Below are 24,183 nucleotides of genomic sequence, written 5' to 3' on the forward strand. Positions count from 1 at the left end.
GATGATTTCCAGGAGGGAGTGAGGCCCAGAGAGGGTCAGTGGCTTGCCCAGGGCCACACAGTGAGCCAAGCGTGGAAGAAAAGGCTCCTGACCAGAATGCTTCTCTATCTCTTGTAAGATACATGTAAAGTATCAGATACACAGTAGCCACGTAGGCTATGAGAGCAGTAATAACCGATTGAGTTTCATTCCTTGAGCAGAACTTGTCTTCTAGGTATCCCAAAGTTGAGGGAAAGTGAATACTCTATTTTTGATCCTTCCAGGATCCTTAGGTAGTAGCAGTTCATTAGCAATGACAGCCATAACACTGTGGAAAGGCACCAACAGGTGAGTGTGTGTTGACTATTAAATTATGAGCCAGCCCCATTTTCCTTTCCTACAGATGGTTTGACTCCCAGCTTCAGTACCTATGGGCTTGTACTGGGCCTGGAGTCTCCATTTCAAAGGCTTGCAGCAGGGAGCTAATGGGACTAGAGTCCAGCCTGTGCAGAGACACTGTTCCTCCCAGAGCTCCGTCCGCCTTGAGCTTTTCTCAGTCACAGAGGTGCCACGTAGCCCAGTGGAGGTGCTGGTGAGGATTCAAAGCCAAGTCCGCCTGAGTCTAAATCCTGTGTTTTGCAGTCTTTACTCAGAAAGCTGAAAGAGAGTTGAGAGAATGTCCAGTCCCAACCTTACCCTTCAGAGATAAAGAATGTAGGCTCCCAGTGCTTAAGAGACCTGCAACATGGTCACACCGTGCATACAGATCCCAGCCTAGAATCCAGGAGCGAGATTCAATCCAGGGCTCTTTGTAATATCAAAAAGGCTCACTCTAAAGGTACCATACAGTGCATTTCTGGAGAGATAAAGGGAAACCTGTAATTTCTCAAATTAGGAAGTCTCCAGGCTTGGACACATACTGTCTAGATAGATTCTTTTAAGATGCCCAAAGCAATTTTTACAAAGTTTTTTACAAGCTCTGCTTATCCGTCTATGCCAAGGCTTCATTTAGGTCAAGACTGGTGGAGGTAGTAATTGATTGGGGGATTCTCACCTTGAATTTGGAGGTTTACTGTAACATAGGGGTGTGAACATGGTTTGGGGCTGGGCGAGTCTTGGTTCTTTTCCTGGTATTTCACATGGTAGTCATATTACTCTAGGCAGGATATTTATCCCCACTGAGATGGATAGCCTGCTTTTCTCCCACTTAATAGTAAATCATGACTATTTTCCCGTGTCATTATTCTTTTACATCATTATTTTTATGTCTGCATAATATTCATTGTGTGACTCAGCTGTCACATTTAATCAGTCTCCTATTATGGTTAGATGTCTCTGCTGTTTCCCATAATGGTGATGATTTCCCTTGTAGCTCTATCTCTGCAAGACCCCGGAATTTTGAATGTTATTTTCAGATGGCATCTTCCCACTCCAGATATCTACGACAATACCAGGAAGTTTCTTTAGCTTAGAAGTTTCTAACGAAAAATCAATAAGAAGAGTTACCATGTGCCAGGTCCTTTCTAAGGCAATACTTTGGGTTAGGAAAATTTCAAGGCAGGGAGCAGCAGCTGTCCACCCCAGCTCGCGAAAGACCCAGTGAGGTGCTTGTGGAAAGTGTGGTTGCGATCAGCATAGCCTCTTGGTGTTCTGGATAGGGCAACTCGGCAGAAAAATAAAATCCCGGGACACCAAATCGACTGACTTGCTAAATGGATTTCTTCCATATTGACACACTGGCTTCTCGGGAGTACAATTTCCATTTTGATATAATTCACAATGATCCTTCATCGTTAAATACAAGTGCCAATTTCTCTCTTAGTTCCTCTTGGCATCGTTCCTGGTTGGAAATATTTAAAACATATCATTAGCATAAAAGAAGAAACTTATCTCCCAACTTGGCGTGGAAGGACAGCATAGGTTTCGTTTGATTCATCTGTAGGTGGCAACAGACAGCCAGGGGTACAACTTAAAGGGAAGAATGTAAAAACCCTCGTTCTCATCTTGCTTCTAAAACAATTAGTTGATAGTTATTAATTTGTCTTCTTTTCAGCCATCTCCAGGATAATTTTACGTACTTCTTAGTGGCCAGAAAATGAAAGACAGGAAGCCACTGAGAGAACAGCTCCCACAGGGAAGATGCCAGCAGGCGTGCTCAGTTTGAGGCACCCGCGTACAATTTCTTCTTTCAGCCCGTACTTAAACCTCAAAGCTCCGTTTATGCTCGTTCTAGCTCCTGCTTCCTGTGTAGCTAGATGGATTGGCTGTCCCATTCGCCCAAGTTTTCTTATTAATTGTGGCAAGAACACTTAACATGACATCTACCTTCTTAACAAATGTGGAAGTGTACGGTACGGTATTGTGAACGACGGGCGCTATGTTGTAAGCAGATGGCTAGAACTTATTCATCTCGAATAAAATGAAGTTCTTGGTTCCAGACTAGAAGTTTGGGCCCCTTGTGTGATGGACATATTGCAATCATATATATTAGTGTTTGCATACTCCTTCAAGCCTAACCCTTTTGCATGTTGGTAACAGAGCAGAGCTCTCTTGAATGACAGTATTTCCCCGGAGCCTTTTAGAAAAACAGTAATAAGTTTCGGCATATTTCCAAACCGTGTGCTTCCCTGCACATTTATGCAACATGAGTTGGGGACCCCAGCTGAGGAGCCTATGATTATAGCTCATTGTTATATAGCACAGACCCATTCAATTATTCATTCAGCACATATTTATGGAGCATCTGCTCTGTGCCTATTCACCTGTAATGAGAATGAGAGATTTGATTTGCTGACTTAGTTGACAAGTTAGTCTGCTACAGAAAGTAAGGCCATTTGAGGGTCATTAGCATAGGGATAGTTGAAGCCAAGAGCAGAAGACATTCACAGCAGGGGAGAGTCTAGGGGCAGAAGGGAAAGGGGTTAATCAAGGAGGCTTGGGGTGTGTAAGTAAAAGAGTCCACCGCAAAGACACACAGTGAGCGAGGTGAAAATGTCTCTGCTTCTCGTTCCTAACTAGGGAACAGGTGAAAACCAGAGGCAGAGAGAGAGAGAGATTGAGTCTTGTAAATAAAATTATTATTTTTATCTGTAACAATAAAATTGCATTATTTTCATTATGATGATGATAAGACTTCTTCCTGTCTTCATAGGTCTTACAGGCTACTAATAAAATCATATAGGTTATGTTTGTTCCCCCTCGTCAACACTGAAAGAGATGCCAAAAACTCAGCCTCTGTGCACTGGCGCCAGATCAAATCACAGAGACAGAGTTTTGGGTGAAGTAGAAAAGAATAGCTTTATTGCTTTGCCAGGCAAAGGGGGACACAGTGGGCTCGTGCCTCAGAAACTGTGTGTCCCACCCCCGGGGGGATTTGGTGAGGAGTTGTATAGCAATGGTTCGAGGGCCGGATCCGGGTGTGTGCAGGGCCTGCATTCCTTTAATCTGGCCTCAGGCGGTCTCCTGATGAGCTTCTCTGGTTCCTTTAATCTGGCCTTTGGAACTCAGGGAAGGTCATGGAGGCTGAAGGTCTATTCCCTACAAATAAGAAACGGGGGGGACACAGAAAGGCTTCTGCATCTAGGAGCCCCGTAGCGTCCTGCTCAATTTCAAAAGTGAAGTCACAAATGAATAGCATACGTTGTATATGTACGTAATTTATCACCAAAATGTGGTGCATGTGTTTTATAGCCAAAATCTGAATAAGAGCTGTTAAGAAAACAGATATTGGGCTTCCCTGGTGGCGCAGTGGTTGAGAATCCGCCTGCCGATGCAGGGGTCACGGGTTCGTGCCCTGGTCCGGGAGGATCCCACGTGCCGCGGAGCAACTAAGCCCGTGAGCCATGGCCGCGGAGCCTGCGCGTCCGGAGCCTGTGCTCCGCAGCGGGAGAGGCCACAGCAGTGAGAGGCCCGCATACCGCAAAAAAAAAAAAAAAAAAAAAAAAAAAAAAAGAAAACAGATATTAACCTCATCCACCCTCCTCGAGAAATTTCCAATGAGTTCAAGAATTCACCCCCCACCCCCAATGTACCCGACTACTGTTACCATCAGCTAATTTGCTAAGGTTAACAGTTTGCATACATCACTTGGACCACCGGTCTCTCTGCCATCCAAGCCAATAAGAAGTCATTTTGGTCGTCGTTGAGATTATTCAACTAAGTGAACGCCAGCCAAATCTTTGCCTTAACTGAAAATTATCCAATTTTGAATTTCAAAATTTGATTAAATGAAGTTAATCCCTGAGTTCCATCTGTGGAGCTACGTGCAAGGTTTGCATCTTACAGTTTGTTACTAAGGCTGGTTCCCCCAGTCCTGGCAGGGTATTCAGAAGAACCCACAGGATAAACAACAAGGCCCTACTGTATAGCACAGAGAACTATATTCAGTATCCTCTATCCTATGATAAATCATAATGGAAAAGAATATTTTGGAAAAGAATATATCTATATCATCTGTATCATCTATATCTGTCTGAATCACTTTGCTGTACACCTGAAACTAAAACAACGTTGTAGGGCTTCCCTGGTGGCGCAGTGGTTGAGAGTCCGCCTGCCGATGCAGGGGACGCGGGTTCGTGCCCCGGTCCGGGAAGATCCCACATGCCGCGGAGCGGCTGGGCCCGTGAGCCATGGCCGCTGAGCCTGCGCGTCCGGAGCCTGTGCTCCGCAACGGGAGAGGCCACAACAGTGAGAGGCCCGCGTATCGCAAAAAAAAAAAAAAAAAAAAAAAAAAAAAAGATAGTAAAACAACGTTGTAAATCAACTATACTTCAATTAAAAAAAGAAAAGAAAAAAGTGGACATGAAAAAACAATGTAGAAGAACCCATGGGGTTATCAGTAGATTAGGAGCAGAGTCTAGGAGCTAACCCTCTAGGGGGAGAGGAAGGATGGGAGCAGAGAGTGGTCAGCAGTGCTGGGGAGATCTGAATATTGAAAATAACTTGAACCCTAAAAACACAGAGGATACGTACGGTCACTCCTACTGAGCCTGTTGCTGCCTTTGTGGATGTGTCACAACATTCATTCTATACCCCAGGGACATCTTCTTGGGAAGTCTTTTCAGCCTCCTGCTGGTACCTCCACTTCCTTGGTATATAGGGGTCATCTCTCCTGGAGCGGGGCTGAGCCATTTAATTTAGTACATACCTCCAGAGGGACACATACATACATTGCAAAAGCTCTGCTGCTTGCTTTTTTTTTTTCTTGGGAGGTTTTGGAAGTTTTGTACATTTAAAATACTTGTCGCACAGCAAGATTATAACAGTACTCAATATTTGACTTGAAGAGATGAAAGATCCTGGGTGATTTTTTTTTTTTAATTTTCTTTCCAGTTCTGTTAATTTTCCTTGCTTCCTTCCTGTGACTCTTTATTTTGATACACTTTTTATAATATCATGTGACAAGAAGATCAAATGTTACATATTCCTATTTTTAAAATGTATTCAGGGGGCTTCCCTGGTGGCGCAGTGGTTGGGAGTCCGCCTGCCGATGCGGGGGTCGCGGGTTCGTGCCCCGGTCCGGGAGGGTCCCGCGTGCCGCAGGGTGGCTGGGCCCGTGAGCCGTGGCCGCTGAGCCTGCGCGTCCGGAGCCTGTGCTCCGCGATGGGAGAGGCCACAACAGTGAGAGGCCCGCGTACCGCAAAAACAAACAAACAAACAAAAATGTATTCAGTGGGAAAATAGGACTGCATTACAGAAATTAACTCTAGAGCCTGTTTACTTGGTATGTCAGCCTCCTCTTTAAAAACATTTCCTTCACGTGGGAAGATGTGCCTTTCTCCCTCCCTGTGTGGGCAACACAGACTCTTGGTGATGCAGTGATTATCTAGATCTGCTAACCCAATAGAGGGCAAGTTCGGCTTTAAGGACATGGTGGAGAGGAAGAAATTCAGGCCGGGGCGATGAGGGGTCATGGCACATGCTTTCAGTTCCTGGCTCTGCCATTCCCTTATTGTTTGATCTTGGACTTGTCTTGGGTCTCAGTTTCCTTATGAGTAAGGTGAGAGAAATTATGCTAGATGAGCTCAAAGTGCTACATTGGTCATAATTACCATGCTCAGCCATGGAGCTGGGCTCTGTGCTCTAATAGGGCAAAAAATTAAAAACAAACAATTCCACCCCTGGTAAGTTTCCTTACCCATAGGCAGAAAAACAGAGTGGTTAAGGGCCTGGGCTCTGGAGCTAGCCTGTCTGGGTTTGAATCTTACCTCTATCACTTACAAGCTATGTGACCTTAGGTGAGTTCCTCCAGGGCTTTATGCCTCAGTTTTTTCATCTGTCAAATGGGCATAAAAATAGTCCCTAGTTACCTGGTTGTTTTAAGGATAAAATAAGTTAAGGTCTGTAAAGCCTGCAGACTCAAGAGTCCATTATAAACAAGGTGCTAAAAATGTTTTAGTTAGATAAGCTATATGGTGTCTACATGAGACACATAATGCAGCAGTCTTTTTCTCTCTCAAGGCACCCCGTAGGGAAAAAAAAAATGCCATGTCTAAGTTTATAACCAGAGGGCTTTTACTTATCAGAAGGATAAGAGTCTCACCTTGTAAGATTATTCTAATGCTAATCATTTTATTGAGGAAATGATGTTCTAATTTACTACTTATTTTTTACAAAAACAAGACTACTGTTTGGTAAATTGGCAGCCACGCTTGGCGATCACTATAGATAATATTGTTGTAGGTAACTATTTTCCTAGGGCTTGGGAAGGGGCAAGGTCCTTTTGACTGCCTTTGTCCTCTTTGGGAGGAAGCTACTATCTAACTAAAAGGCATTCATATCATTAGGTGCAGTGCCATTAATATTTCCCCAGGGGCTTCCCTGGTGGCGCAGCGGTTGAGAGTCCGCCTGCCGATGCAGGGGACGCGGGTTCGTGCCCCGGTCCGGGAGGATCCCACATGCCGCGGAGCGGCTGGGCCCGTGAGCCATGGCTGCTGAGCCTGTGCATCCGGAGCCTGTGCTCCGCAACGGGAGAGGCCACAGCAGTGGGAGGCCCGCGTACCACAAAAAAAAAAAAAAAAAAAAAAAAAAAAAAAAATTTCCCCAAACTGCCTTTACCCTATTAGTGCCTGTAGGTAATTTTTGTGGCTGGGGAACATCTCCAGTCGTGCTTTCATTTTAATGAGAAGTGATGATGGGATTGCTCCATTGCTCTTAAAGAAAAAAACAAACAACCCACAGTGAACTGACACAGGAGCTTAGGACATGACAACTTTAGCTTGCTTCTGAAACAAAACAAAATACCACAGAGAAATGCTGAGGTCCCTTCTGACTCTGGTCTTCATAGTCAAACGTGCTCATCTTATAGACAGTGAAACTGAGGGTCTGAGAGAGGTAGAATTTTCCCCGAAGACTCTCAGCTAGCTAGCTGGTAGCAGAGCTGGGCGAGGACCCTGGCTGATTGCTGCTAGGCCGCCGGATCATATAGATGAAGGTTTCTCCTGTACCAGTCTGTGAAGGCATGTATTTGATTCTATCTGGCTGAAATGATGATTTCCTCAACCTTTTTCTGTACAACTTCCTCAGTGGCTGCATTTCAGTGTCTTCCTGAGTTTCATGCAGAAGTCTGTTACTGAAATGCAGAATCCGTTCCCTCCCACCATCATAATTTGTTTTTCATTGAAAAATACACATTGTGGGGCTTCCCTGGTGGCGCAGTGGTTGGGAGTCCGCCTGCCGATGCAGGAGACACGGGTTCGTGCCCTGGTCCGGGAAGATCCCACGTGCCGCGGAGCAGCTAGGCCCGTGAGCCATGGCCGCTGAGCCTGTGCGTCCGGAGCCTGTGCTCCGCAACGGGAGAGGCCACAGCAGTGAGAGGCCCGCATACCGCAAAAAAAAAAAAAAAAAAAAAAAAAAAAAAATACACATTGTGAGTTTGGGTTTTTTTCTTCTTTTGTTTTCCCCTGCTGTATGTGTGTCCTGACTATATGGGTGGGCTGGACAAGGATTGTGACATTACATAGGGGAAAGGTTAATGGTGGTGTTAAAGCAGAGAAAATGGGCTTGAAATAAGAAAGGAAAAGTGTAATTATTCCAGGCACTACTCTGCTTAGCTCAAATTGGATTCATGGATTCTGACAACATCCAACAACTCAGATGATTTCCCCCAGACCTGCCCATACCCCATCTCTGGTCCCACCTGCATTCTTTTTAAAATTTATTTATTTTTTTAATTTTAATTTTATTTATTTTTGGCTGCGTTGGGTCTTCGTTGCTGCGCGCGGGCTTTCTCCAGTTGCGGCGAGCGGGGGCTACTCTTCTTTGTGGTGAGCGGGCTCCTCACTGCGGTGGCTTCTCTGGTTGCAGAGCATAGGCTCTAGGCGCGCCGGATTCAGTAGTTGTGGCTCGCGGTCTCCAGAGCGCAGGCTCAGTAGTTGTGGCGCACGGGCTTAGTTGCTCCGCGGCACGTGGGATCTTCCCGGACCGGGGCTCGAACCACATGTCCCCTGCCTCGGCAGGCGGATTCTTAACCACTGCGCCGCCAGGGAAGCCCCCACCTGCATTCTTGACCTTAGGGAACCTTCCCCCAACCCTGATTACCTCCTTCAAACTGAGAGACTCACTTCAGCTGAGACCTTCCTACCCCATAAGTCAAGTCCTCCACTGCTGGCTACACTCTACCCTGCCGGCCACACATGTTCCTCAACGTGTTCACACCCCAATAGTGCTGAACGAACATTCCTGCGTGTTCTTCCAAGCCTTGCCAAACTGCTCAGCCCTGATCAATGATCCTTGATCCTGACTACCTACTGGTGACTGATTCTGGAAGCCAGATCTAAGGCAGGGGGTGGGAGCAAAGGAATTAAATGAATCGAGAGGTCATGTGGGAGGGATTGAGAAGTAAGGGGTGAGGAGAAGATGGCAGTGTGCTGATGACGAGAGGGGCCTTGTGATGTGGCTCCTGAGCGTAAAAGGGATGCCCTGTGCTTTTGAATGAAGGCTGGGGATGAGTTGAATAAATTACGTAGGCTGTTCCTGATTCTCATCACCCGGTGAGCTGAGGAACAAGCGGATTATTGGACTGTATCGCCTGAACCTGAAGGGAAGGGCTGGTTGAAAAGTCTCTGGAACCCTATGTGGGTGAATATTGGTAGTGTGAAGAATCGGTCTGTGATCTCTTCAAAGAATACGTCCTACCCATCCTCACATCCTCTCCTTCACTCGTAGCATCCTGGCGCGTACCTAGCATATAGTTTTTGCTCAGTGTAGAATCACTTGTTCAGGATAATTCTCAAATTCTTAATTCTCACCTGCTTCATTTCTCACCACCATAAGCCCCTGCTCTGCTGTTCCTGCGTGCGTCACGCACGCACACACACACACACGTGCACACACACCTCCATTCCAACTGTGAATGGGCCATATGCTTTGACAGTCTCTTGCCTTTGCACCTGCTATTTCTCTGTCTACCATGTCCTTTCCCTCCACCTCTTGTTCAGTCTTCCAGTCTTAGCACAGGCATTATTTTGTCCAAAAAGTTTTTCTTGCTGACCCAAGAATCCCCCCAGAGGTCCTTTCTCTGTGTTCTGATAGCATTCCAGTCTTATGGCATCACCGTCATAAAAAGTGAAATAAACAAATGTTGACAGGTTTGCTTCCGATCTCATCTCATATTGAGCTGTGAGCTTGTAGAGGGCCGAGGCTGCATCTTATTCAGCTGTTTCTATCCTTGGTGATTAACCCACGGCCTGGCACATATTAGGCTTTTTTCAATATATGTTTCCTGAACATGTGAATGGAAAGCGTCTTCCTACGTATCTTGTCTGTTCCATTCGATCCTTTTGTTCACCTCTTCCATTGTTTTGGTCTATAAACTGAATACACAGATCATGAAGTCACCAAAATGAATAGGCATTGACAAGCAAGCCCTACTCATTCTTATCATCTAGGAAACAAAAGATACCAGTATCTCTCCTAACCATGAATTTCTCCCATGCCTTCCCTCCATTAAAGACACAAAAAATACTTCTGGAAGCATACCTGGTGCTGACTACCACTACTATTCTCTAGAGATTATTAACATTTATCAACCAGCTGTTTCACGGGAAGAGCTTTAGCACTTGTTTTGCATTTTGTAGCTAATTGCAGGAACACAGCGGCTACCGGTGCAAAATTTGATTTTTAAAAGAAAACATTCTCTCCCTAATCAAGTCCACATGGGAAAGACAACATCAAATTATAACCAATCAGCATTCATGAGCCAGGAGAGAGATGAAGTAGTAGATTCTTCTTGATTCCTAGTTAAGAAGTTGAAAGGGAGGATGTTACACGTTTCAAGGAAATGTGCAGAATCCAGTGATACAAGTGCTGGAGACTTAAAATCCGGCGAGGTTTGGCTCAGGGATTAAAAGGAATGGGTAAGAAGTGCTTTTTGAATATTAGAGAAACCCAGACTAATAGAGCTGGAAAAAGGCTTTTAACATGTAGTTCCATGAGCCTCAATTTCTTGTGCTTGTGTTTCCCCCTAAAATGATAAAAGTATTTTGAAAAACTATATAACCGTTCACATGTCATTATTTTTACATATATAACTCATGACTTTAGATGGTTTTTAAAGGATGTCGTTTTCACTGTTTTGTATATTTATTACATACTTTGTGTATATTTTCATCACAACCTTGGAAATGCTCACTTAGCTCATTCAGTTTTTGGAAAATGTCCACCAGATAGCCTCAGTAGTGAAACCCGTCCTCGTTGTCAAACCCGTCAGCCAACTAAGATTGACTTTCTGGTTACAAGAGTTTGATTTAATTATATTCTCCTGTGACAGGTATCACTGAACTGAAATTCTAACGTGAAGAGAGGTCGATAAGGCACCGAGTGTTGCCATGGTTTGCCACCTGGATGAAATAAAGGCCCTGCCTCATGAATAGTTCTTACCCCAGCACTCTTGGGTTTGTTCTACAAGGACTCTCCTTCAGGAGTTCCGTGTTCTTGAGTCTTCCCTCTGTTGTTTTGTACTCCAGAGGGTGTTACTCCCTGAGATAATGCTTCGTAGTACAATTAAGGGTGGTCAAGAGGCCTGTCTCTCTTTCGTCAAGTGGGAAAAGGGACAGTGTGAAAATGGCGGTGGGGAGGGAAAATCTACAAACGAAGGGCAGATGTCCTGCCATGCTGACCTACTTCTCTCTCATTTTACTGATAGGCCAGCTAAGATCTAGAAAGAAGCGTGGACCCACCCCAGTTGGTGATGCTTATTCACCAGTGGCAGAGCCAGTATGGAAATATAGGTATTTTGATTTCCCAGCTAGTGTGCTTCCTGCCCCATGATGCCTCAACCTGTCCTAACAGTGAAGCGACCGTAGTCTCTCTTGGCAGTCACAGTGGAGTTTTTTCTCATAGAAGATGACCTCTGACCTTGACGTTTCTCCGCGGGGAGGTGTGTTTACGCAGAGAACTCAAGGATGGTAGTTATTTGTATCTGCTCTGACATTCATTGCAGGTTAAGCAGGTCGGGTTACCACTTAACAAGCCTTCATGCAAAAGCCTGTAATGTAACAAAGCTGTTCAATATGAGTGGAAAAGGCACTTTACTATGGGGCCAAAGCCTCGTGGTAGCTCTCAGCTTTTTGAATAGTTTACGAGTCACCTCGTTCTTTTAGTCTCCCGGGTTAAATTGCAAGGTCTCAAAGTACGTAAACTCTCTTCTATTTCTTTATCTCAAAGCCCCTTAAAACACTCAGTAACATAAATGTCTCTGGAGTCAAAGTGCCTTGGTGCAAATATTGTTAATATAGTGTATCACATTGATTGATTTGCGTATATTGAGGAATCCTTGCATCCAGGATAAATCCCACTTGATCATGGTGTATGATCCTTTTAGTGTGCTGTTGGATTCTGTTTGCTAGTATTTTGTTGAGGACTTTTACATCTATATTCATCAGTGACTTTGGACAAAGAATTCACCGCTCGATCCCTCAGTATCCCCTTCTGTAAAATAGGTTGTAAGGATCGAGTACATGATACGTCAAGGGCTTGGAAGTATACCTGGTATAATTAAAATCCTATTCAGTAAATGTTAGCTATCGTTATCATTATTGTTGATTGAAACCGTCAAGTAATCTTTCCTTAAGACAATTAGGGGAGTTAGCCCATGGAGATTAAACAAACAGGTCGGGAAGTACATTAAATTCACCCAGAGGCGAGCTCCCAGGGAGAGAGCGCAGGTCTGCAGAAAGGGGGGGTCTAGACAGTGCTATGGAGGCTTCATCAAGTCCCACATAGAATAGATTAGGACAGTGCTATCTAATAGAACTTTCCACGGTGACAGACATGTCCTGTACCAACACTGTCTGATATGGTTGTCACTAGTCGCATGTGGCTTTTGAGCACTTGAGGTTTGGGTAATCCTCGTGAGAAGTTGAATTTTTCATTTTATTTAATGTTAATTAACTTACAGTTAAATTTCAGTGGCCACGTGTAGCTGGTGGCTCTCATCCTTTTGGCCAGTACAGGTTCAAGACTTCAGCCTTGTTTTTGTCAGTTACCTTAAATCTTTGAGTAGGAAGCCAGCTTCAGGTGAGACGGTGAACGTAAAGCTGACTCGCGGAGAGTGAATGCCTTGTAGTTGGGAGCAGTGACTTGGAATTAGGGGCTGGTTCCAAGTGGGCTCTCCTATGTCCCTCTCTGGTTCTGTCCCTCCTTTGTTGCTACCTCTCCCTCTAGCTCTGCTCTCCTTTCTCCCCTTTCTTCTGTATCCCCTCCATCGTTCCTCCTTCTTTCCCTATGGCCAGGCTCCTTAGCCAAGTACATTTTTGAGACCTGTGCAGATGTAGCTAAGTTTCTACCAATTAAGGTCAATAACATATCCATGAGAAAGTCTACTAAGACGTGTGGGGGCAACGGCTAATTCCTTAGGAACAGAAGCTGACTGGGAGAAGTCACAGGCTGCGGCAAAAAGAGACATTTTCTCACACTATTGTCATACGGAGAGTGACCCTCCATCAACTTAGTATTGATTCCATTCATCTTTTAAGGAGTAGATCATGGGCAAGATCATTTAAGATTTTGTGGACTGTCAGTGGAGGCTCCCACTGTTTACCCGAGCTAGATACGGATGATATTTCAGTACCTTCTTCATCTTAGAAATACAAATACCATAGGATATCACTTATAAGTGGAATCTAAAATATGACACAGAGGGCTTCCCTGGTGGCGCAGTGGTTGAGAGTCTGCCTGCCGATGCAGGGGACACGGGTCCGGGAAGATCCCACATGCCGCGGAGCGGCTGGGCCCGTGAGCCATGGCCGCTGGGCCTGCGCGTCCGGAGCCTGTGCCCCGCAACGGGAGAGGCCACAACAGTGAGAGGCCCGCATACCACACACACAAAAAAAATAATAAATAAATAAAAATAAAATAAAATAAAATATGACACAGGGACTTCCCTGGTGGCACAGTGATTGGGAATCCGCCTGCCAATGCAGGGGACACGAGTTCGAGCCCTGGTCCGGGAGGATCCCACGTGCCGCAGAGCAACTAGGCCCTTGTGCGCCACAACTACTGAGCCTGTGCTCTGGAGCCCGAGAGCCACGACTGCTGAGCCCGCGTGCCACAGCTATTGAAGCCCGCGTGCCTGGAGCCCGTGCTCCGCAATGGGAGAAGCCACCGCAACGAGAAGCCCGCACACCGCCACGAAGAGTGGCCCCCGCTCGCCGTAGCTAGAGAAGAGCCCGTGCCCAGCAGCGAAGACCCAGCACAGCCAATCAATCAATCAATCAATCAAATATGACACAAAGGAACTTATCTATGAAACAGAAACAGAATCATGGAGATAGAGAACAGACTGATGGTTGCCAGGGGGGTTGGGGAGGGGTGGATTGGGAGTTTGGGGTTAGCAGATGCAGACTATTATATATAGAATGGATAAACAACAAGGTCCTACTGTATAGCACAGGGAACTATATTCAATATCCTATGATAAACTATAATGGAAAAGCATGTGAAAAAGAAAATATGTATAACTGAGTCGCTTTGCTGTACAGCAGAAATTAACACAACATTGTAAATCAACTACACTTCAATTAAAAATGCAGAAAAAAAATACCTTCCTCATCTTAGAACACATTCTATTTTGAAGGCTTAACTAGTCCGTCAAGGGAAAGAGAAACACTTAATATAAATCAAGAAAATGAATTGCAATTATGATATTCGGACAGTGACGAGGTCCTAGCCAGACCGTGTGAACCGCGAATTGCACACACTGTCATCCAGGCAGTGTCGGGCCAGTGTTCACCATGGGAACGAAGTTACACACCTTGTAGCACAACTCCTTTCCGCATTTCTCATATCCAGGTTACAACAGCTCATTGTTAGTATTTTCAGTATTTTAAATGTGCATTGAGTCATAGCTAGGATCTTAAGTGGCTCAAACCTTTGCTGTTGTCAAAGCAGCTGTTTTGCAGAGCACCGGCAAACCTCTTTTTATTTGGGGAGCCCATCCATATTAAAATGACAACTTCAGCAGCTTTCCGTGGAGACAACGGTGGCTCTGCCCTTTTATTCCATTTGACCGTGGAGAAGAGGACCATAATTTCAACAATCAAATTCCCAAAGTGTTCTTGTGGCCATTTTCTTTCTACAAAATTTTAGTCTGTCTGTCTGCTCGTAACCTACCTTAATCCATTTTCAATGACCTTTTTTTCCCCCAGGAAATTCTCACAAATACTTTTCATTTTCTCTACAATAGAGGTAGCCATTTTAAGTTCTTACACATCTTTGTAGAGGAAATGTATATATTATAGCTGTAATTCACCCGGAAAGTGGGAAAGTAGGCCTTGTTCTGGGTGGCCCCCAGGGCCCAGGAGCTTTTCGGAGTCCTGTGTCTAACCCAGGTAATACAGTGTTTGAAAGTCAGACTGGAAACAGCCATTGCCAGTGAATGGCCGTGAATACAAGTCCAGGCTTCCAAAAAAATTTTTTTTTTCTATTGAGACAGAATGAGAAGCATCCAGTGAACAGTGACACAAAATCGAATACAGCAGGTCCCAGGCAGCTGCCTCCAATCCCGTTTTCCTGTACGGGGCAAAGTGCTGCCTTGCCAGTATATTCTCCACACTGGTGCAAGCGTCAGCTTTCTCAAGTGATCTTGCCCGCTGCTGTTCTCAGACCTCTGTACCACCTTAACGTGTGTCAGATGCAGTTGTTTCTGTCCCAGAGCCAAAGTCCTGCAGGACTTTGCTCTTACTCTCATCCCCAGCCTTTCTTCTCATGGATCTGTTCTCCTGAAGCCCCAGTCAACTGTTTTCAGCTCTCTTGTCACCACTCTTCCTCCAGCGTCCTTTTTCTCCTCTGGATCTGTCGACCAAAGAGTTTCCGTTCTTCTAATCCCAGTTCAATTCCCATCTTCTCCAAGGAACCTTCCCAGAGCCCCCAGACGTACTCAAGGCCCTATTCTCTGTAGTCCTCTGGCACTTTGAGGCTACGGTGTCCTAGAAGAGCTTGCATTCAGAAACGCTGGGTTTGAAATCCAGCTCTGCCGTTTGCCATTTGTGATCTTGGACACGACATTGAACCTCACTCTCTGAGCCTGTGCCTTCATCTGGAACATGGAGAAAATAACGCCTCCCCTGCACATGTCAGAGGCTTGCTGTGACCCTTGAAGGAGGTGACGCACACCAAGCTCTTAAGTAGACAATGAAATGCCACGAACATGGGCGAACTGGTCCTTTTATTATTGTTCTTCAATGAAAAATCAAGCAAGGCTGGTTTGAAACTCATTCTGAAAGGTGCCGAGGGAAGGTGTTTGTCACCCAATCCCTGGGCATGACCATCAAACTGTCTCAGAAGCTGTAGTCTTTCAGTCTCGAAACTCGACTTTCCACATGGCCTCCGGCACTAGAAGACGCGTGGAAACCTTTAGTCACACTACGTGTTCGGATTTACAGCGCTTGCTCGCATTGGATAGGTCCACAGGGCATCCTCAGTCTCCTTTAGTGAGCTGTGCTGAATGCTAAAAACTAATACATGTGCCTGAAGTCCTAGCTGTTAGTTTTCCAAACCCATACTGTGCTGATCTGATATACTGTTAGACTTTTCTCCTTCCTTCCTTTTCCTACAATGTTGGGTGGGGGTTCTCCTAACCTTCATTAAGTATTCAAGAGTTGAAGACTTAGAAGTAGACAGAGGAGGCAGTGACTCAGTGAAAAGGGTGTTGAGAGGTGACAATGAGGTCTCAGAGTGGTGACTTGGCAGAGCTATAGAGATGGGGCTTCTATATGGTGGCAGTCTTGCCTGAACCCTGGTTCTCAGGGTCGGGGGATCCGAAGCAGGCTGGATTAGAAGATGAAACAAATGGCACCATGGGGTCAAAGAGCATATAAATCCCAGCTGGACCTCTTACTAGCTGCCTGGCTCACTGTAAAATGAGGCTGATACCTGCCCTCCTGCCCTCTCTCCATTCAGTTATTTACAAAAAGGCTTAGTGGACCATGTGTCAGGCACTCTGCTGGAGTGTATGGATATCAGAGTGAATAAAACAGTCACCCTGCCGTCAGGAAACTTAGGCTTGAACCGATTGTACCTACCTTCCTGTCAGTTCAGCCTGGTGTGAGGATTGAACGCGAGTGGTGGATGTACAAGTGGCCAGAACATAGTCAGGGCTCACAAAGTGTGGCCATCCTTTCTTTTCTCTTGCATCTTGGCGTGACAGCACTCGGTGTACTTGACTCAGGCGTGCACACGTGCACATGGACCCACACGCATGCCCTCAGATCTCTGTGACTTTCATTTATTTTAGTCCAAGATTGTGGCCATTTTCGTGCACAGCCGTTAGAACAGTGAGTTGACTGCCGTCAAAGCAGGGTGGATGAACGGATATAGTCACCGATTCCCGCCGGTGTCAGAATTTCAAATTTAGTTTCCTGCTGCTGTGGTTGGTTATACATGGGAGTCAGTGACAAGCTCTCAGCTCTCCAATTTGTTGTAATGATGTGCTGCTTAAAAGGCATCCCTGATACATTGCATTTGGGGTTCAGAAGCCTGTGCTCTTATAAGAAAATGACAGTGGTCATGAAAACTGCGCTGCGCTATCTTATGACAAGTTTCATGAGTATCACATCCCGCAAACTCATTTTCCAGGCATTGTGCGAGCTCTCTTGCTAGATTGCAATTGTCTGTCCTAATTGATCCTCCTCCTCCACACTCTTGCCCTGCATATGCACCAAGTAGGTCAGGTCTTTGTGAGTGATTCCACCAAGTAAGTCAGGAAGCTGCAAGTCAGCCTAGATGTTCCCTTCTCCGCCACCCACCCTCCCCCAAATCTGTTCTGTCACAAAGTGCCGCCAGCCGCGGCGGGTCCTCAAAGTGCAGCAACAATCGACGAGAGGGGGTAGGGAACGGAAAGCACCAAGGTGTGGGGTCAGAAGGGCACAGACAACTGATGGTTGCAAGGCAAGTTTAATAGCAAAGCATAGCCATCTATATACCCCTAAAGCAGGGACTTTGCATAGACATTTTTCTATAGAACTGGGCTTCCTTCTCGGCTAGTCGCCACCATATCTGCATCAGCGGGTTTATCGCTTGTTCCACAAAGGCACCAACTTCCCCTCCAGGGTTGCTTTTCCTAGCTTTAGGGAACAACCAGGGACTCCCAGTAACTGAGCAGGTCTCTGGAGCGGATCTGGCCAAAGGCCATCTCGTTTTTTACGTTCACACCATAAAGTCCAGGATGCATACATACCAAGGAGAGTACAATCGGGCCCTGAGGCTTATGAGGGTCTTAATGGCGCCTTCCTCAGAGGGCAATGCTCGCCACAACAAAGTTCTCTTGAGTTTGTTCCTTAAATAGATGTCCTCTCCGTCCCCGCCCCCACTACCTTAGTCCATGCTCTCATGATCCCAATCATCAATGACACCAGTAATGTAGAGGCCTCTTCACCTCCAGTCAGTCCTCCTCCACGTTCCCCACCCCCCTTCAGAAGCCATTTACTCGCTCGCGGTGACCTTGTCACTTTTCCTGTTCAGTGTCTTTCGGTGGCTCCATATTGCTTATACAGAATAAAGCCCGAACTCCTTGGCATGCTACCCCAAAACTCTGCCCAGTTTGTCTCCTCTCTATCCAGTCTCAACTCTCATCATCCCTGCTAACTTCCCAGTCACACCCAAATACTTAAGAGTTCCAGAATAGAGCGTTCATTTGTTCATTCAGCAGCTATTTATGTCTAGACACTGGGTATACCGCTGTGAACAAAATAGAACCAAGGTCCTTTCTTCATAGAATTTCCATTCTAGTGGGGAAAACAAAAAGCACACACATTATTTGTACAACTTCTTTATCTTTCCATATGCCCTTTGCTCCGCCTGAAGAAACTCCCTTGCCCTCTGTCTGTCTACATCTAGCCCACTGCCCTTTCAGGAATTAGCTTTTAAACATTACTTACATCTAAGGTCAATTTCAGCCTGCTTTCCTCTTTTTCTCTGTGCGTTGGCATATTTTGAGTATAGCATTTGTTTTTCTGTTGTTCTCATTGTTTACATGTCATATCCAGCCCTCAGGATGTTCTCTGTTTAAGGGGACAGTATCTTTTTCTCTTTGTCTTCAGAGTAGCCAGCACTATGCCGGCACTTAATCGGGACTCCAGAAACGCATTTAAATCCATGAAAGAATTAAAGGAAGGAAGGAAACCCATTTATTTCCATTTCTTCATAGCTTGGAAAAGTTTTAACTAGTTTTAAATTATGACCCAGTAGGATTGCATAGTCAAGAAAATGCCACTGAATTTTACAACGGATGAGATTTCCTAAAATGTATGGAAGGAATGAGTATATTTGCTCCGTGATTGGGTTTATAAGTCATTGTCTCATCAACTTTATATTAAACTAAGAAATTAAATAAAATCTCCCTCACACGCAGGTAAGTTAATCTTTGCCTCATATCCTATTGCTGTGTAATAATGGTCAGAGCTTACAGGAACGAGAAAAGCAGAAATCACAAAGAAAAGGATTGAAAGAGCTGACAGATCAAAATTTAAAAAAAAAAGAAAGAAAACTTCCATTCATGAAAATACCAAAATAAAAACAGCTGTTCTTTAACACTCCCTTTTATTGGCTATAGACGTTAAAAAGACTTCTGATCTTTAGTGGTCTCTTCCAGGGCTGGTTTCATGGGTGTGTGTTCTGTGCTTGGTCTAATCCTCTGCGGTTGCCATCTTGAAATTTTTAATGTTTGAACAAGGGACACCCTCCCCTCTCATCTTGTACTGGGCCCCCCAAATCATGTGCCTAGCCCCGAGTCTCTTAAATCATTCTAGAACCTTCCTGCTGCCAGTGATAACTTTTACATCAGGCCCACTTGTATTATGCTTGGCCAAAGAATATAAGAAACTACCTGCTCAGTAAGATTGGGCTTCAAGGGGAATATAGAGGGGCACCTGAACGTTGATACCTTGGTAGTGTTCCATATATCCTGGCATTAATTCATTTGTTCCTTCCTTCATTTTTTTTTTTTTTTTTTTTTTTTTTCGGTACGCGGGCCTCTCACTGTTGTGGCCTCTCCCGCCGCGGAGCACAGGCTCCGGACGCGCAGGCTCAGCGGCCACGGCCCACGGGCCCAGCCGCTCCGCGGCACGCGAGATCTTCCCGGACCAGGGCACGAACCCGCGTCCCCTGCATCGGCAGGCGGACTCCCAACCACTGCGCCACCAGGGAAGCCCTCCTTCATTTATTTTTATTTACTTATGTTTTGGCTGCGCCGTGCGGCTTGCAGGATCTTAGTTGCCCGACCAGGGATCGAACCCGTGCCCCCCTGCATTGGGAGCTTGGAGTCTTAACTACTGGACTGCCAGGGAAGTCCCGTGTTCCTTCATTAATTTAGCAAACTTTTCTGAGTCTACCCTTTGTGCCAAGCATAGAGGCCAAGAGTAGTTTCTCAACAAGTATTTGACAAATGTATATATGAATATGTGGCGTATTACTATCCCCGTTTTACAGATGATGAAACGAAGGCAGAGCTAGTTGATCCTGACCAAAGTCAAAGAGCTGTTAGGTGGTAAAATAGAAACAACTTTCCAGTTATTCACGTTGCTTTTCTAAACATTTAAAAGACACGTTTAGAAATGAGACTAATAAGAACAGCTAAATAAGGACTTTCCAGAAGCAAAACACCAACCACCTCTGAGGCTTCTTTTTGGTTTGTTTTCTTTTTGTTCTCATGGGGTATGCAGTGTACTGAGGGAGGTCGGATAACTGCAGAGCAGGTAAGTCCAACAACCCAAGGTAGTGGGAGGCAAGTACCAAGAGAGCTTGTGTAGGTTTGGGCTGCTGCGGTGACGTGGGAACGCAGAGAAAGGCAGTGGCCGAACCCGTGCTCTCCTCCCCGTGTCCTACCACAGGCTCCATCACCCCACGGAGGTAGCCCCATGCGGGTTGGCTGACCAGTGCCAAGGGAACAGTAACCTCTAAGGCAGGTGTGTAGGGACCCTCATGAGCTCTTTCCCGGGTCATTTGTTCTCCAGACTGCCACATACCAGTCTGCCTCTGCAGAACGCCTGGCCACGATCGGAGTCTTAGCAGCTGCCCAGAAAGTTTGAGTAGGGATCTCATGCCTCATGAAAAAGCACTCTGGGGGCCTGAAAGAGTTTACTGTGGCTACCAGTGATTCATTTGGGACAGTCTCTTAACCCACCCGCAAGTGTTTATTGAGTGCCTACTATGTGCCAAGAAAGTCCAATGGGGATTCTATTTCTGGCAGCTGAATTTTTAACTCCCATCTGTTTTCTTTGTCTTGAGATGAACATCAGTCTGATGTGGAAGTGCAAAGTAAAGCTATTTCTGTGCCTGCTCATTCTTCAGACACCTTTCTGCTAAATAGTTCCCAGCAGCTGTGCCAAGCCTTTCTGAACGCCAGGAAATCAGTTGCGCATTTTGAGTGTCTTACTACGGAAGTATTAATTGTTTCTCATCACTATAATGGGTTCTAATTAGCTTGGACAATGCTCTCGGTCTCCTCTTTGAAGAGGCTCTGTGTGGCTTGTAATGATTTCTCTAATTCTGATGGGCTAGATTAGATGGGAACTGATCTCTTGCTTTCCTTTCCTTTTGATTTCTTCTTTCTTTGTAGATGTATCCTAATATCCTCATTTATACCCTATCTAGACTTACAGTGTAATGGATTTCTGTGGTGCGGGGCCTTCTGAATACTCCACATCCCTGCTAGCAGGGCTCATGGATACCGTTGAGAATCTGATGCAAACTATTCAATATTAACCCTTTCCCCAGAGAAGTGTAGTTTTGCATAAATATGTATAATTCAACATCCAGTTACAGGGGTCCCAAGGATTTAGCCTGTCCATGGATGTTTCCTCACAGCACATGAAGACCATAGAATTTCTACAGGCTCAACCCTACAGATCATTGAGTTCACTGGTTTTCAAAATTATTTTAACCACGGAGCCCTCTGGTTGAAGGGGGTAAAGGGAAGGGGGGAGATGCTGCATACTGGCCACACCTATCTCCCCCCAGTTTGAAACCCAGTGATCTAGTCCAATCCCTTCCTTCCTTCACCTGGGAATACTGATTCAAATGGAGGAGAAACGTCTTAACTGAAGGTCACGCATTCACTCAGTGGCAGAGCTGAGACCTCCAGGGCAGAGCCTTGGCCTTCCCTTATTTCTCTTCTAATTGCAGACCTCCTATCATCCGTACCACATCAGCGTCACAAAGAAGCTGGGCGCAACAGCGCTTAAACCCACGATTGTATATAATCATATATATAATCATCGTCTCATTTCTGCTGGTTCTCTTGTCTTTGTGACCTGCATCCATTTTACAGCACGTACTCTGTTCGAATACACATCACAGCCAAAAGTATCCCGCGTGCCCTCCACAAAGTAACACCCCGTTGGCTTTGCGCAAACACTCTGCCATGATTTGTAAAGAAGCGGCAGCCGGCTGTGGCCCTGGCACGGTGCCTGCTGGGCTTCAGGCCACCAGCTGGACAATGCAGGCTATTCTCGGGCTGGTCTCCTCCCCAGTCTTCCAGCCTACTTTGTCACTGTCAAGAAACCCGCCTAAGCCCCAGCTGCAGTCTGTAGACTTGTTGTGGACCTGACAGTGGGCGAGCCGTGCTGAGTGTGTCTGGGTCTCCCTTTGCTGTGCATTGGTCCAGGATGAAGATAGCTGCCCTGCTTCTGGGCACCACAGTGGAGAGAGAGAAGCAAACAAACTCAAGAAGGCAAAAAGGCAGTTCACAGACAGACACCATTGTTGGGGTGAGGGGCGAGCTGGCCTCTGGACTTCCCGAGTTGAAGATCCGTCCGTATTTCTTTGGGTGGAATTTCTCTGTGCTGCACGGGAAGCAAAGATAGTTCATCTGCCACGCCCGAGATCCACTTACACAAGGCTTCAGCCTATCCAGGGGACTGAGAACTAGTGACAGGTGGCCAGGCCAGTGTTCCCACAGGATAGTGGCACGTGTGGAGCGGTTACGAACACATACTTTGAACATTTTTTTTTTTTTTTTTTTGCGGTACGCGGGCCTCTCACTGCCGTGGCCTCTCCCGCTGCGGAGCGCAGGCTCCGGACGCGCAGGCGCGGCGGCCACGGCTCACGGGCCCGGCCGCTCCGCGGCACGTGGGATCTTCCCGGACCGGGGCACGAACCCGCGTCGCCCGCATCGGCAGGCGGACTCTCCACCACTGCGCCACCAGGGCAGCCCGCTTTTGCTTTCATTTTGCTGTCCCAGCGGAGCCTTTCAGGCTTGTTCCGGCTCAGGTCCTAAGTTTATCAGCACTGGTCTTTCCCCTTAAGTTGCTCATACCTATTTCAGATAAAGAACTGCTTGGGACTTCAGTGGCCGAACAATTGGGATACAGAGGCTTGGTGGAGAATACGATTGCGTGTAGGGGACACGGGAAATGTGGTAGGACACGGGGAGGAGAGCACGGGTTCGGCCACTGATTATTGGGGGAACCACGATTTAGATTCCGCTCCTCTGTTTGGCTTCAGTGTCCCCTTTAGGGAAGGAGGGGTTTGCCCTTAAACACTGGTTCTGTTTGCTGATCCAAGACTCGAGTCTATCAAAATTATCTTCTAATGTAGACATTACACTCTCCATCTTGATAGATGAGGGAACGGAGTGTGTTTCCCTGACGTGTGCCTGGCTGAGCATGGTCGCATGTCTTTTGGGCCATGCAGGTATCTTCCTTGTGAAGTGTGTTTAAGTCTTTGGCCTATTTTTTATTGGCCTGTTCATATTTCTACTGTTGAACTGTGGGAGTTCTTTATATATTCTGATACAAGTTCTTTATCAGATACATGTTTTGCGAATATCTTTTCCCAGATTGTGACTGGATTATTCTTTTTCTGCTCTTTTGATATATAGGATCTTTTAATTGAATGGAGTCTAGTTTATCAGTTATTTTCTTTTATGGTTCATATTGTGTGTGTCCTAAGAAATATTTGTTAACCCCAGGGCTGATGGGAGGCAGTGTACTGAAAGCTTTGAAGTCTGACAGATGTGAGTTCAAATCCTGGCTCTAATACTTACCAGCAGTGTGACCTTGGCCAAGTTAATTGATCTTTCTATGTGTAAGTTTTTTCATTTGTATAGAGGGGATAATACCTCCTGCTTTTCCTACGAGGAAGTTATGATTATGAAATGAATAATTGTATGATAACTTCTTAAAACAGGACATAACACATAGCTCTCAACCAATGGTATCTGCTGTAGATAGAATAATTTCCATTCATATTATATCAGTCTCACCAAGAGCTCTTAATGCTAGAGGCAAAAACAGGGAGCATTGCCTTTTTTCCCCCTACCGGACTTCAAACAGAATCATTGAATGTAAAAAAAAAAAAAAAAAAAAAAAAAAAAAAAAAAAAAAAAAAAAAAGAATCATTGAACGTAGAAATGACCCACCTGAGAAGAAACCGGCTATAGTTATGGACAGAGTTATTTATATATGAGTCTAAATTAACATTTTTATACTTCTGATTAATGCGAATAACAGAATCTCCCGGCACAGATATGACAGATATGATTATACAACTCCCTGGCAGAGAGGACAATTTTATTGAAAACTGAAATTGTGCGACAGAGCAGATGCAACGCTTTTCCAGAAATGCGACGTGCCGGTTAAATGTGGTTAAAGGCCAGATGTGTAGAAGGTTTTTAAGTCAACGTTGTACAGTGAAAAGAGCAGGGACTTTGAGATGAAACAAACATGGAACTTGAATTCTTGGCCACATCACGTGATTGTTGTTGATCTC

At 45.6% G+C, this 24,183-nt stretch overlaps 1 protein-coding gene across 7 annotated transcripts in view; it reads left to right on the forward strand.

Moving 5' to 3' along the window:
• FGF13 (fibroblast growth factor 13) overlaps positions 1–24,183 on the forward strand; it is a 520,988-nt gene that overhangs the window by 207,961 nt on the left and 288,844 nt on the right. The window lies entirely within an intron of this gene.

Source organism: Kogia breviceps, chromosome X (genome assembly GCF_026419965.1).
Source record: "Kogia breviceps isolate mKogBre1 chromosome X, mKogBre1 haplotype 1, whole genome shotgun sequence".
In the NCBI taxonomy this organism is placed as follows: domain Eukaryota; kingdom Metazoa; phylum Chordata; class Mammalia; order Artiodactyla; family Physeteridae; genus Kogia; species Kogia breviceps.